This window comes from Trichechus manatus, unplaced genomic scaffold (assembly GCF_000243295.1).
Source record: "Trichechus manatus latirostris isolate Lorelei unplaced genomic scaffold, TriManLat1.0 scaffold00027, whole genome shotgun sequence".
NCBI classification, from domain to species: Eukaryota; Metazoa; Chordata; class Mammalia; order Sirenia; family Trichechidae; genus Trichechus; species Trichechus manatus.
In genome coordinates, this window is record NW_004443963.1 from 20,887,277 (window position 1) to 20,901,341 (window position 14,065).

The window sequence follows — 14,065 nt, forward strand, 5'->3', positions numbered from 1 at the left end:
AGGGAAATTTTTGGTGAGATTCAAGATTTATAGTGATTGGTGGCCCAAATTTGCTTGTAGATGGAAAAGCAGGTGAGTTTTCCAGTTTTTATCAAATATTGATACGCTTTATTGGTTAGTATGAGATCTAGGTAGACAGAATAGGCAGGCTTCCCAAAATAGTGTCCTTAAAATCTGTTTTGAAGTATATTCAGGGACAAAGGAGCAGATTACAGATGGAAGGACTAACCATGAATTTTTTAGCTGGCCAACAAGTTGAAGGGTCACCCCATGGATATCTCTGGGCAGGTGAAGTCAATGTGGCTGCATAACAATCTATTTCCCCAAATGATATAAATTATGAGAGGAGAAAGTAAACTCTACACCAGACATTGGCAAACTCATTTTGTAAAAGACCAGATAGTAAATATTTTCAGATCTTTAGGCAATAAGGTCTATTAAACCACTCGATCCTTCCATTAAAAGCAGCCATAAGTAATATCCAGTGAATGACAGTGGCTCTGTTCCAATGAAACTTGATTTAAAAAAAGAGGAAGTGGATAGATTTTGTCCTCAGTCCTTGGTTTGCTGACTCTATGACATGGTCATTATTCATAAGGTATTCCTATGTTGCTTTGAAGAAGTATTAACAAGGCTTTTCACTCTGGCTGGGCAAAAACTCTAAGCCCTGCAGACTGCTTGAAATCTAGTATCTCTGTTCACCTCTCAGCCTTGTAGTAGACACAGTTGTAAGCCTGGACTGTTATTGACCTACATGCATTCAGTCAGTCCCCCAACAAAGGACACATGGAGAACTCTCCACACAGCCCCCTCTGCCTAGATTCCTCCTCTCTATGTCCTGGCTCGCAGAAACTAATCACTTCTGCTGATCTAGATGCTCATTTTTGCCAACTCAACTCAGAGAAACACTTGTGCTGATCTTAGTCTCCAGCTCATAGCTTGGACTCACTATTGTTCTTTATGGACTCACTTATTGAATTTCCCTTCTTTGGAGGATTGCAGCTTTGAGATTCTTGTTGTCAAAAATGTCTTCATGTAGTTTATTAAATTTCATGGTTACTTAAGACAGGAAGCACTGGCTTGTGTCAGTTGCTCTGACAGAGTTAGAATAAAAGTCCTCTTGTTATTTTTATTATTATTTTATTATGTGTGCGTGTGTGTGCATGCTGTTGTCAAGCAGCTATCGTCTAAATTTTTCTCCTGTCTTTGGAAGTAAATCTTCTAAATATTCTGACTTGTTATATTTTTCTTATGTCATACTTGTTTCCAGATATTTGTTATTTATTTTCTCACTTTGGTTACAATATATTTTAGTTGAATTTATTTGCCTGTTGTGTATTCCTTTATTTAAAATTTATTAATACCTTAAAACAAGGATGAATTTTTTCCTATTGTATTTAAAATGTCTCTTTTGACATTTTTATGGTTAAATTAAAGGAGCTTAGGAAAATTATTGCTCCAAAATTTCCCAGGAACCATAGATACTATACTTACAAAGTTATAAAACTTCATTTTGAATAGCATTGGAAAAGCAAGTGAAAGAGGATGGAAGACTTTATTTCTTGGAAATGCATTCTCATGTTCTCTTAGTGATTCTAATTGAAATTGAAGAGAGGAAGGAATTACTTGATCAGAATAGTTTCACGAATCAAAATGCAAAGGACCATGAGAAGGTTAATCAAACTCAACTAGCTAGAACCTTAGAAGAAATATTAAGGAAATAGTCTTTCATTTTCATTTGATTGCTCAAATCTGGTGTGCTCTCACTGGTGTGAGATAAATGCAATTTTTTTAATGGTATCATTGAAAGCTTGTTTTACTTGCTTATTTCTCCAGGTATAAATGAAGGGGTTTAACAAAGGAGCAACAGATGTAGTGAGCACGGATTTTCCCTTATTAATGTCCACCTCGTCTTTGGCTGAAGGTTTAATATAGATAAAAATACAGCTACCGTAGGTGATGGAAACAACAATCATGTGAGAAGAACACGTGGAAAAAGCTTTTTTCCTTTGCTGAGCAGAGGGGAATCTTAGTATTGTCCTGATGATATATATCTAAGAAAGAACCACACCTATCAGTGTGATAATGAATGTCACTACTGCACAAATTATAACCACCTGTTCCGTGAACCATGTATTTGAGCATGAAATATTAAAAAGAGGAGATGCATCACAGCCAAAATGATCAATGGCATTGGTCACACAGAATTCCAGCTGAAGACCCATACCAAGTGGTGCGATGATGATCATCAACCCAGAGATCCAGCAACAGAGGACAAGGATGGTACAGACTCTGTTATTTATGATGGTTTGCAGATGGCCACGTAGTGGTCATAGGACATGGCAGCAAGGACAAAAAACTCTGTTGCCCCAAAGAGTCCAATAAAAAATATTTGACTGGCACAAGTATTATAAGAGATGGTATTATCCCCAGTTGACATACTGTACAGGAATCTCGGAAAACAAACTGTTGTGAATGAAATTTCTAAGAAGGAGACGTTTCGAAGAAAAAAATACATAGGTGTTTTAAGGTGGGAATCCGTGAGGGTAAGAATGATAATGGTCAGGTTTCCAGTTACACTCAGAATATACGTCAGAAATAAAAGCATGAAAACCAGAACTTGCAGCGATGGGTCATCAGTAAGTCCCAACAAGATGAAAGTTGTTACTGCTGTGTGATTTCTCATTACTGTCTTTAATGTTTTAGGCAATCTGCATGGTAAAAAAATCAGAAAATATATAACTCACCAGAAAGAACAAATATCAAATGACCCCTTCCTCTTATTCATTATGGTTTTCAGTGACCTATATAAACCTTATTTTTTAACGGACTCCACTGAAAAGAGGTTTGAGCTTTTATTCATTTTTTTAAATCTCAAAAACTCACATAAGCTTTTGTCTATTATATCTACTGCTTATAAAATGTTTTTCTTTCTCATTTTCAATAAAATTTAATTGGTTTTACATTTTAATTATCTCTGTAATACTTTTAAGTACTATGAAGATTTCTCTTGTAAAATATGCTATCTCACCTTCAAATAGAAAACTAGAAAGGTTAAAAAAACAACAGAATAAGTAAGTAAACAAAAAACTGATCCCCTGGAAAGCACCAAAATGGTAACAGGGCAGTAAGGACTTGTGGGATCAAGATCCACAGAGAGGTAAGATGGATATTTGACAATATATTTCCTATCGAGGTATTTATTATTTTTCATCTGAAAGATATGATATGTTTCTGTGAGTGTCATGAGTTTGGATAGGCACACAAAATGAAGTTCAGAGTCTACCAAATATGAGATAATCTGGGGAGTATCATGAACTTTCAGCTGGAGCTTTCAAGGACTATAGGAGTCATGATGAACTGGAATTAGACCATCTTTCATAATTAACTCAGTTCCTGATTGGATTAGGGTGATATGGCCTAATTGACTCCCAGGGCAAAATAAAGTGTCAATGGGAAGAACAGCTCTTCATCCAGTATTTCAAATTATTCCTAAAATTTTTCACATGTAATACCCACAGTGACATAAGAGAAACAGAGAAAAATTAACAATCATTAGAGAAGACATGACCACATAACTGAAAGCTAAAGTAAATAAACAGAACAAAACAAGCAGAAGATCTAGATATTATTGTTTTAAAGCACAGACATATTAGAATAACTCAACTTAATATACTCATGAAATTATATAACAAAAAAAATTTCCATGGACACTATAAAAGAAATGAAACATAAACTTTCAAGTTAAAGATAAATAGAAAATAAAAGTTAGTAGCCAGAAGAGTAACTTGAACACAGCTGAAGAAAGAATAAAGAAACTGGAATATATACCAAAATTAAACATTGAGATGAAAGCACAGAGGGACAAATAGATGGAGTACATATAAAAAGCATGCAGTACGCATAAGAGGTTTAGTAAAAATCCAAACAATTGTGTAATTGGAACACCAGATAAAAGAGAGAGAAGATGCAATATTTAAAGAAATAATGGGTGAAAGACTTCCATTTCAATTCAAGATGGAGTAACAATATTTGAATTTATTTCCCCACCTGAAAAAAAAAAATTGTAAAAGACATAAGAAAATATGTGAAACAACAATTTTCAGATATTGGGCATCAGGTAGCAAAGGACAGTTATCCCTGGGAGGGAGAAGTAAATGGGGTGAATGTACAACTAACACAGTTTACTGACTAGTTTTTCATGCTGCAACACAATGAAGGGAAATGCAGGAGCAGACTGGTCATCTCCCAAAGTTGAGAAGACAAAGCTGTAAATTTGGGAAGGTCAAGATGGCTAAATTTTACATGTCAGAGTACCAGAGAGGACAGAGCTGTAGAGAGAAATGAGAGCTCTGAAAACCTTCAAAGGGAAGCCCACAAGTCTTCAATTGAGCATTAATCGTTGCGTGCATACGAGGAAACTACTGAGGCTAGGAAAAGAACCACCAAAAAATAATAGAGAGAAAAATCTTAAAGATAAAACAGGGATGGGAAGAGTTCCTATCTCCACACTTGAGTGGAAAAACTCATAATTCAAGGGAATTTGGTGGAGTACATAGAAGTTTATTGCCTCAGTAGTATAGCAAAATAATCCATAGACTAAAATGAGATGTCGTGGTCCCACCTAACAAAGGCAAAAATAAACCTTAAAAAGATCAATTTATTTCCAAGTAATATAACTGTATCCAAGAACAAGTCCAAAAATAATTATAGACACACAAAAATATCCAGCACCAAAGAATTCACAATGTCTGAAGTCTAATGAAAAATGAACAGGTATGCAAAGCAATAGGCAATTACAAATCATGATAAGGAGAAATATACAGCAACAAACCCAGGAAAAACAAGCTTGATAGAAAAAGTGGGAAATAAAACCATTATAATAACTAATTTTCCATATGCTCAAGAAAATAGAGAAAAGTTTGAACATATTAAGTAGAGACATGGTAGAAAACAAAAAGAAACACAACAAAATTTTAGAGATGAAAAATACACTGGATGAAAACAAGAACAATTTTAGACACTGCAGAAGGAAAATTAGTGAAGTGAAGAAATAGCAATAGAAACTATCCAAAGAAGTAGTTGGAAAAAATGAAAACAACCAATCAACAGAGCATCTGTGTATGTTAGCAAAATTTTGAAAGGCCTAACATATATGTAAGCAAAGTCAGCAAAGGAGAAGGGACAAAGCATGGGAGAGAAAAATCTATGAAGACATAGCAGCTTTCTTTACATTTTAAATGTTCCTATATCTATCATCCCTATCTCAGCACTGTATTGTATTGCTCATTTATTGCTCTGTCTCCCCATTATACTCTAATATTCTTGAATAAGAGCCTATTTTGTTCATAACATCATACTCAGATCTTAGCACACTTGCAGAAATATAGTAGTTATTCAGGATAAATATAAAAAAACAGATATTTAAAAGACCAGGATATCTTCTTTACTCATATTTCAAGATTCTATTTGAGAGATTTCCTGTACTCCTGAAGTCTATATAGAAAGTACTGAACTCACATTGAGGATACTACCTTCAATATAACTGTTTGATACATGAGACAGGTCTCCCTGATACGCCAGTGCAACAATTTTTTGAGCAGTAAGACATAGCCACTCAATTTCTGAGCTTAGCGGTCAAACTCCACAGGCCTTTTCATTGATATTCTTCTTTCTAATATCGACTATAGGAGCCTGGGTAGTGCATGCTGTTTGCAATCAACTGCTAACCAAAAGGTTGGCAGTTCAAACCCACCTAGTGACTCCGTGAAAGAAAACGCCTGACAATCTGCTTCCATAAAGATTACATCCAGCAAAATCCTGTGGAGAAGTTTACCTGTGTAATATACTATGGGTCGCCATGAGTAAGCAGTTGCCTTAATGGCAGTTAACAACAACAAAGGTATAGACTATGAGGAAAAATAAAAAAAAATACAAAAATAAAAAAAAACAAAGAACAAACAGAAAACAGGAATCATAAGAAAAAGTGTAGTAAAATAAGGTCTTCAAAAAGTTCTAGATTATGAACCGATGATAACTTTCACTGTATTGTGTTAACCTGAGCTTTTTGTTAAAAAGCCCCTTAAAATTTGTTAGGGATATTCTTTTAGACTTCACTGATAGTATATGATAGGATATAGGGCCAACTACCCAGACAGTAGTCCAGTTTGACTAGAATTAGCATTTCTTTTGGATAGTGTGTGATTAGATGATTAGTTCCAACCAAAGCCTGCTCCCCGGTTTCTTTCTGGGACAATTGCCTCAGATGGAATCATTGTAAGAGGAGCCAGCACTGAGATATTCTAGACACTATCAGAGAGAACAAACACTGATATCAGCTCATGGACAAGAAAAAAAATTGTCTAAAGCTAACACCTTATTCTGTTCTGCAGATACACATTTGAAATATCTGCAATAGCTCACGTTGAGAAACAGGGTAATGTTTTCTACAGCCCACCTTCCCACCTTCTTGCAGCCATCTTCTCTTCATCTCTTATTGTGACCTCTATCTAAAGTCCTGGCTAATCTTGGTTATTATCCCAGGATACAAAAAAATCCTTTTGTTCTTCTAGTTGCCAATTTCAGAATTTTGCCTTAGAAATATTCTAATTATCATGCAGATGTAATTTCTGGTTAATATACTTGGACTTCAAACAGTATTTAAGTTTTAACAAAGACAAGGTATTTTATAAATGAAATATCAGACCAATGTTCACTAAATTAGGGAGACATATTTACATTTTCCAAATGGTGCATGTATGTGCAAGAGTGCATGTTTGCAGTGGGGGTAGTAGATGTCACCTTTGATGCCCATGCGAGTTGACTATTTTATTGCACACATACTTTATCAATGCATAAATCAGGTCTAAAAACATTTTCATTTGCTTCCATGATTAATATTCTCAAAAAGTGATGACATTCCAGAAAGAAATTAATTTCTTGTATCTTTATGGACTATCCAAAATTATATATATATAAGAGAAAGAGTTATAAGATATTTTAATTGTTTTACCCAATTTAAGAAAGAAAAAAAAATTAACTCAAAAAATACTAAAATACTTACCCTTTGGTCTTTCATTCAGGTTTTAGAATTTATTTTCTCTATACAGATCCTTAGTAGAAAGCACGAAGTTAGTACTGATGTGGATATTATTTCTAGTCTTGCTTTCACATTGAACTTCCACTCAAAAGTTGCAGTGTAAATACATGCACAGGCTTTCTCAATTTTCCTATCCCTATGTCTAACATTTTATCATGAAACACAATTTCAATCAAACTTAAGAGTGGAAATATTTCTGCATAATTTGAGTAGCTAACTAGGAGGAAAGATTAGCAAACAGGCAGGGGACAACTAGAAATTCTAGATATTCTCTTCGATTTTTGAAAAGTTGTAGATCTGGACTAACAATCTTAACACAGAGTGATTCCTTGAAATTTCACCACAGACAAATTGAATTCATTTTATAAAGTCAACTGTTAACAAGTGGGATCAACTAAGTTAAGGAAAAAAAAAAGTGTCCTTGGTGACCCTGCTTCAAAGTCACTATTGAATTTATAATATAATTAATATAGCAGAACCAAGGCTAACTGAGGCAACTAGGAATTGGGATGGTGTCCTTGGAGACTGGAAGATGCGTTAATAATACCAAGGTCAAGACGCATTACTAGCCAACTAAATCTTACGAAAATGATAAGTCAAATAATGTTTTTTTTTTTGTCACTTTAACTCACAATTTGTTGATTGCTAACTATATAGAACAATTTTTCAAATGTTTATTAGTAATTTATGAATTATTTATGAATAGAATGTGATTGCCTTTTGGTTGTTTTTGAACGAAAAGCTTTACTGATTCCTTATCCTTTTCTAAGATATTTACGTATATTGAGGATATTTAGTCTTGCCAGTCGTATATGTTAGAAATCCTACTTGACAATTTATTAAACATTTAATACAACTTCTGATGGTGTTGATGTATGGATGTCTTAGTCATCTAGTGCTGCTGTAACAGAAACACCACAGGTGGATGGTTTTAACAAAGAGAAGTTTATTTCCTCACAGTAAAGTAAGCTAAAAGTCCAAATTCAGGGCATCAGCTCCAGGGGAAGGCTTTCTCTCTCTCAGCCTTCTCATCAGTGTTCCCCTGGACTAGGAGCTTCTTGGCACAGGGACCCCGGTCCAAAGGATGCGCTCTGCTTCTGGCACTGCTTTCTTGATGGTATGAGGTCCTTCTGTCTCACTGCTCACTTCTGTCTTTTATATCTCAAGAGATTGCCTCAGGACACAATCCAGTCTTGTAGATCAGGTCCTGCCTTACTAACACAACTGTCACCCATCCTCCCTCATTAACATCATAGAGGCAGGTTTACAACATACAGGAAAATCACAGAGTACCAGGAATCATGGCCTAGCCAAACTGATACACATATTTTTTGGGGGACATAATTCAAACCATGATATTCCACCCTTTGGCCCCCAAAAAATCACATCCTTGCAACATGGAAAACATATTCACCCCATCATATCATAGCAAAAGTCTTAACTCCAAGTCCAAAATCCAAAAATTCCTCTTCATCTGTGAAATCTATAAGACAAGTTATCTGCTTCTAAAGGTACATGGCAGAACAGGAACAAGCTAGACATTTCCATTACAAGGGAGAAACTAGAGGAAAAGAAGTGATAACAGGCACCAACCAAGTCAGCAGAACACATTACATTAGCCCTTAAGGCTTTGAAAATAATCCCCTGTTCTCTGAGACAATTTACACAATGGCCCTGCCCTCCAGACTATAGGTATTGGCCACAGTCTCTGGATTTTGAGTGGGGCCCCTCGGCCCTGGGCTTCAGCTCCGCCTTCCAGGCCCACTGGGACAGCAACTCTGCTCCGGCCCTGGGCTTCAGCTCCGCCTTCCAGGCCCACTGGGACAGCAACTCTGCTCCCTTGGCTTTAGGTGCACCATTCTCCTAGTCCATTTGAGTGACAACTCAACCCTTAGAAACACCAGAGGCCAGGGCTCCACCCTTTGAAACCCCTGAGATCATGGCCATACCTTTTGAGGCTGAAGCAGCTTGGCTTCTTGTGTCCCTTATCTCTTCAGCTTCTGCTTCCTATGGCCTCTCTGCCCTCGGGCCTCATGCCTGCAACTGCCCTGCTGGGGCAAGTGTTCCAAAGCTCAGTAGCTCCACCGGTATAAGTGCCTGGAGGCACCCCACTCTGCCAGAAAGCCTCCTGCACCCAGGCTCTCAGCTCTCTCGCTCCGTCGGTCGGCTCCAGTGCCGTCTTGCACTGGTCTCCTGGTTCTGCTGCTGTAGGTTCTCTGCTGCTGCTGGTCCTCTGTCACTGCCGCACGTCTATCCATTCACAGTTTTAAAACCGCTTCCACATTTTAGGTATCTGTTAGAGCAGCACCCCACTCCTGGTACCAAATGTCTTAGGCTGGGTTCTCTAGAGAAGCAAAACCAGTAAAGTGTATAAATATATATAGAGAGATATTTATATCAAGGAAATAGGTCCCGCAATTGTAGAGGCTAAAACATCCACAGATCAGGGTAGAGGCCTCTCCCAGTTCTTGTAGCCACAGAAGCTGGTGAACCCAAGGTCGGCAGGTCGGAGAGGGGCTCCCACTCACAGGCTGTGAAGGTCAGTGAATTCCAAGATCAGCAGACAAGACAATCAGGTTTCTCCTGATTCACGAGCTGCAGGGGCTGGCGAACCCAAGGTCGGCAGGTCAGGGAACCGGACTCTTGCTTGCAGGCTGAGAAGTTCGACGAATGCCGAGACCAACAGGTAAGCTGCTAGCTCAAGTCCCACGAACCGGAGGTGAGACAACAAGAGGCAGCTGCTGAGTCTGGAACAAGCCAAAAACCTTGGCAAAGCGAACAGGCAGAAGGTAACCGGTGGAAGTCAGAGAGATGAAACTGAGAGGGCGGTGAGCTGCCACAGGCCCCGCCTCTGCCAGTACCACTCAGCAGATTCCATCATGGGGGTGAGCACAACATTATATAACTACTAAAACACTGAGAATAATGGTCTAGCCAAGTTGACATACAATCTTAACCATCACAATGGACAATTTGATTAAAGTGCAGTAAAGAATATTCATCATTTGCTTTATTATTTTTGAATTTGCTACTCTTATTTTAGAGACTTTACTGTTCCTGATCTTATACATATGTTTTCTTCTAGTAAAAATGATAAAACTTCCTTTGTTATATTTAAATCCGTAGTCTCTCTGGATTCTGATTTTGCATAAAGTATGAGGATATTTGAAAAAAATCCTGATGATGTACTTCCAAAAGTCATGCAATGAAAGGCCTGTGAATCACAAGGTTCTGATCCACAATTGATCAAGGAGATGGTGCAGAACTGAGCAGCATTTCATTCCGTTGTTCATTAAGTCAGCATGAGTTGGGGCCCACTTGACATCAGCCAATAACAACAACAATGAGTATATCTAAATTTCCCCCAAATGATTAGCCAGTTGTTCTAATGCTATTTAATAAAGAATCAACTAGTATATTACTTATTTTGACTGATCTTTGAAATTGCTTTCAGAATTTACCTTAGTTTCTTCATGCAGAAAGGAAGAAATGTGGCCAACATCATGGCACAAATTTTTAAGAATTCTTAAAATTTTTACACTGAAGATATTGAAAATTATGTTGTAATTGTATGAAAAGTGTAATTTCTAGGAATGAATACAATCGTGCATGTTTTAAGTTCCTATTTTCCCTTTAAAATAAAACACTAATGGAAAGATACTAAGATTTATTAACAAATACGTTGAATAAATGTTTTGAAATTAACATAGGTTTCTATTTCCAACATAAAGAGTCCAGAAGTATGAATTTAATCCATTTTCAAGGATTTCAGAAATCAAATGGCTTCCTTTGTTTTCACTTTTAGAACCACTGATCTTTCTAAGATGCAAGAAAACAGTAAAAAAAAAACCCACCCACAACAACTATAAAAGGCAGATTGGAAAGAACTGTGGAAAAGGTACTTTCTCTTTGTTTCAAACATACTAATTACATATAATGTTAATAACCATTTATAAATAATATTTTCTAATATTGCAAAAACTCTATCACATTTTCACACTTAAAGTTAATGGTGATTTGTTTTCACTCTCTGATACCAGTGTAATTTTTTTTTAAAGAGATGAAGGTGGTATTTTTACTAAGTAGTTTGCAAAACTGTCTCAAATCTCTATTGATTCATAAATTACAATTAGAAAATATATCAAAATTTCCCCTTATGTTATAATAATGGTCTTTATAAGCATCTTTCTTGGTTTCCTAATTGATCCAGGATACAGGCAAAGATTAGTCTCTGATACACACAACAGTTTCTGTGACTTTATTTTCTTTCATAATGCTGATGTTTTTGAAGCGTCCCACGTAGTAATTTTGAAGAACGTTTAATAAATAGGGTTTTTCTATTTTTTTATCTTGATTAGTTCCAGAGTAACTATTTTTGGCAAGAATGCTACATAGTCATATTGTGTTCTTCTCAGTACCTCACATCAAGAGGCACAAGCATCAGTGAGTCCTAGTATTGGTGATGCTAAGTGTGATCATTTGTGAAACTGGGTATGATAGACTTATCCATTATAAAGATACCTTTATAATGCAATTGTGGAAATGCTTTGAGACTGTGAATATTCTTTTTCCTACAGTATTTCACTCAATGATTAAATTGAATTTTATACTATATATTTCTTAAAGAAATAGATTCTTGCCATAATGAATGATTAACATATAGTTTGGAATTGGTGGAATTTCTAATTCTTTCATTCAATGTACTGACTTAGTTGACATCAGAATTTTCTCAGAGTTTCTCTTTGTATATATCTATATCCATATATATATATATATATCCATATTCATACTCACAGCTACGTGTATATTTAAAGTGTTATTAAAATAGGTAATTTTTGTAGTGCTAAAATTATTAATTTTTGTGGTGTTTATTCTTTTTGATACTCAATAGTTTACAAATCTGGCTTTCAAGCACCTCCTGCGTCATTTTGAATTTCTCAATCAGTTTCTGAATGTATTAATGGCATCAAAATGCTCCAGACTCATTTGATTTTACTTTGCTCCAGAGGGATCAATCCTTTATCTATGGAACCTTGATTGCCTTTAGTAGGGAATGTTATTTAGAAAACAAGATATAGCAATAAGGTATACTTGAGTCTACTTGACTATGACTCTTTCTAGGATCTTTCAAATGACAAAGCTGAGAAAAAAATATTAAGACATTATTAGTTTATATCGGTACCTCCAATTCTAATCCAACACCACTGAATACTTCTATTCATATTTGATATTTCCCCTTTTTTTCCTACAGTGAGATTTCTAGTTCCCAACATTAATATGATGATTAATATGCTCAATGGTAAAATTCACACAAAATAAACGCAGAATTGTTGCGTCAGTACCACCAACAATAACACACCAGCTAAATAAATTTCAACATTTATTTATAGTCCTCATAATTGTTAGAATATATTCCACTGAGAATGAAATAGCAGATCAAACTATTCAAAATTTACACAATTAATTCTTTTTATTTATTTGTTTGCTTTTTCCTCCTGTGGCTATTTATCTGACTTGAAATACTGCTGTGTTGTTTTAATTTATAGTCACTTGCAGAGTTTTTGTTTTTTCCTGCCCTTGTTTATATAATAGTGTACTTTAAATTATGTGAAATTGTAACATGGCTGAAAATTCAAAATTATTTATAAAAGGTATACTCAGGAGAACTTCATGAGTTCATTTTATTTCTTAAAGCTATTCTTGTATGTTATGGTATAAGAATGTCACTCTTTCAATCATATCTTTATTAATTAAAAAATACTATTCACAACTCATATCCTAGGCATATGTTAGGAATTGGATTACTTACTCTTTCAAATTAAATACCTCTCCTTCCTTCCTCCCTCCATCTCTCCCTCCTTCTTTCATTCCTCCCTCCCTGCCTCTCTCCCTTCCTACCCATAGGGAGATTTATATAAAATGGATGGATACATCAATAATGTTTCTATCCATCTATTTAATTGGAAGTATTGCATAATGGTTAACAAACTACATGTTGAAATAAAAAATTTTATTACAATCTTATCTCCCTTATTTATCAACCCTTTCGTGAGTATAAAAAAGTAAAACAACTTCCCCAATTCTGTCTTTTAATACTCAAAATTTATAATTGTATCTCCTTAATATGTTTATAATGATGATTAAATTGAATAATGTATGTACAGCAATTAGCACAATGCTTTATACATAGTAAATGCTCAATATGTGATAACTGTTATAATAATCATCAATACTTTTAAAGGGTTTAATTAGTAATACTTCTGAACGGTAACACCTAAGTTTAACTTACATTAAAGAAAGTGCTTATTCTCAAGTCATAATATTATGCAGAAATTCTATTTTTTTCTTAATATTGAACACAGCTTTTTTTAAAAATAATACTCATGGCTGGTACTTATATTAGGTATTTATATGCTGTTCTAGTGATAGATTAGCATGTAAGGGAGGAGGGAACTCTCGGAAGGAGTTGTCCTATGTGGTTATGCCCCAAAGTAATCTGCTAGTTTTCAGGGTCTCCATGATTGTCTTGGAGTGAGTATTTTCTGCGAAGGGGCTGGTGGATTCAAACTGCCAACCTTTTGGTTAGCAGCAGAGCTTTTAAACACTGCCTCACCAGGGCCCCACTGTGATAAACCTAAAGGTACTTTATGCTATCATATTTGAAGCAATAAACCTGTTCTTTAATTAAATGATAAAGACAAAAAGTCAGCTAGCGTATTCCAGACTCTTTTGAATGTTTTTAATCTTTTATACTAATCCCTAGGGACACTATACCTCTAGCTTTTCCTTAGAGAAGCATTTACTCATTTGAAATAATTGGAAACTAGTAAGTATTCCCCAAGTTTCAAACTAATCATCTCAGTTTTGATCATCTATTTAAAGGTGTGCAAGGTGGGTTTATAAATTATCTGGGATTACAAAGATGAGTTTATTAGAAATCTTTATTATCCCAGATACAGATATTAC

General features: G+C 35.5%; 1 pseudogene; it reads right to left on the minus strand.

Annotated features, from left to right (window-relative positions):
• Nucleotides 1–1,763: 1,763 nt before the first annotated feature.
• On the minus strand, nt 1,764–2,710 carry LOC101356792 (olfactory receptor 6C2-like; annotated as a pseudogene).
• Between the last annotated feature and the right edge of the window lie 11,355 nt (nt 2,711–14,065).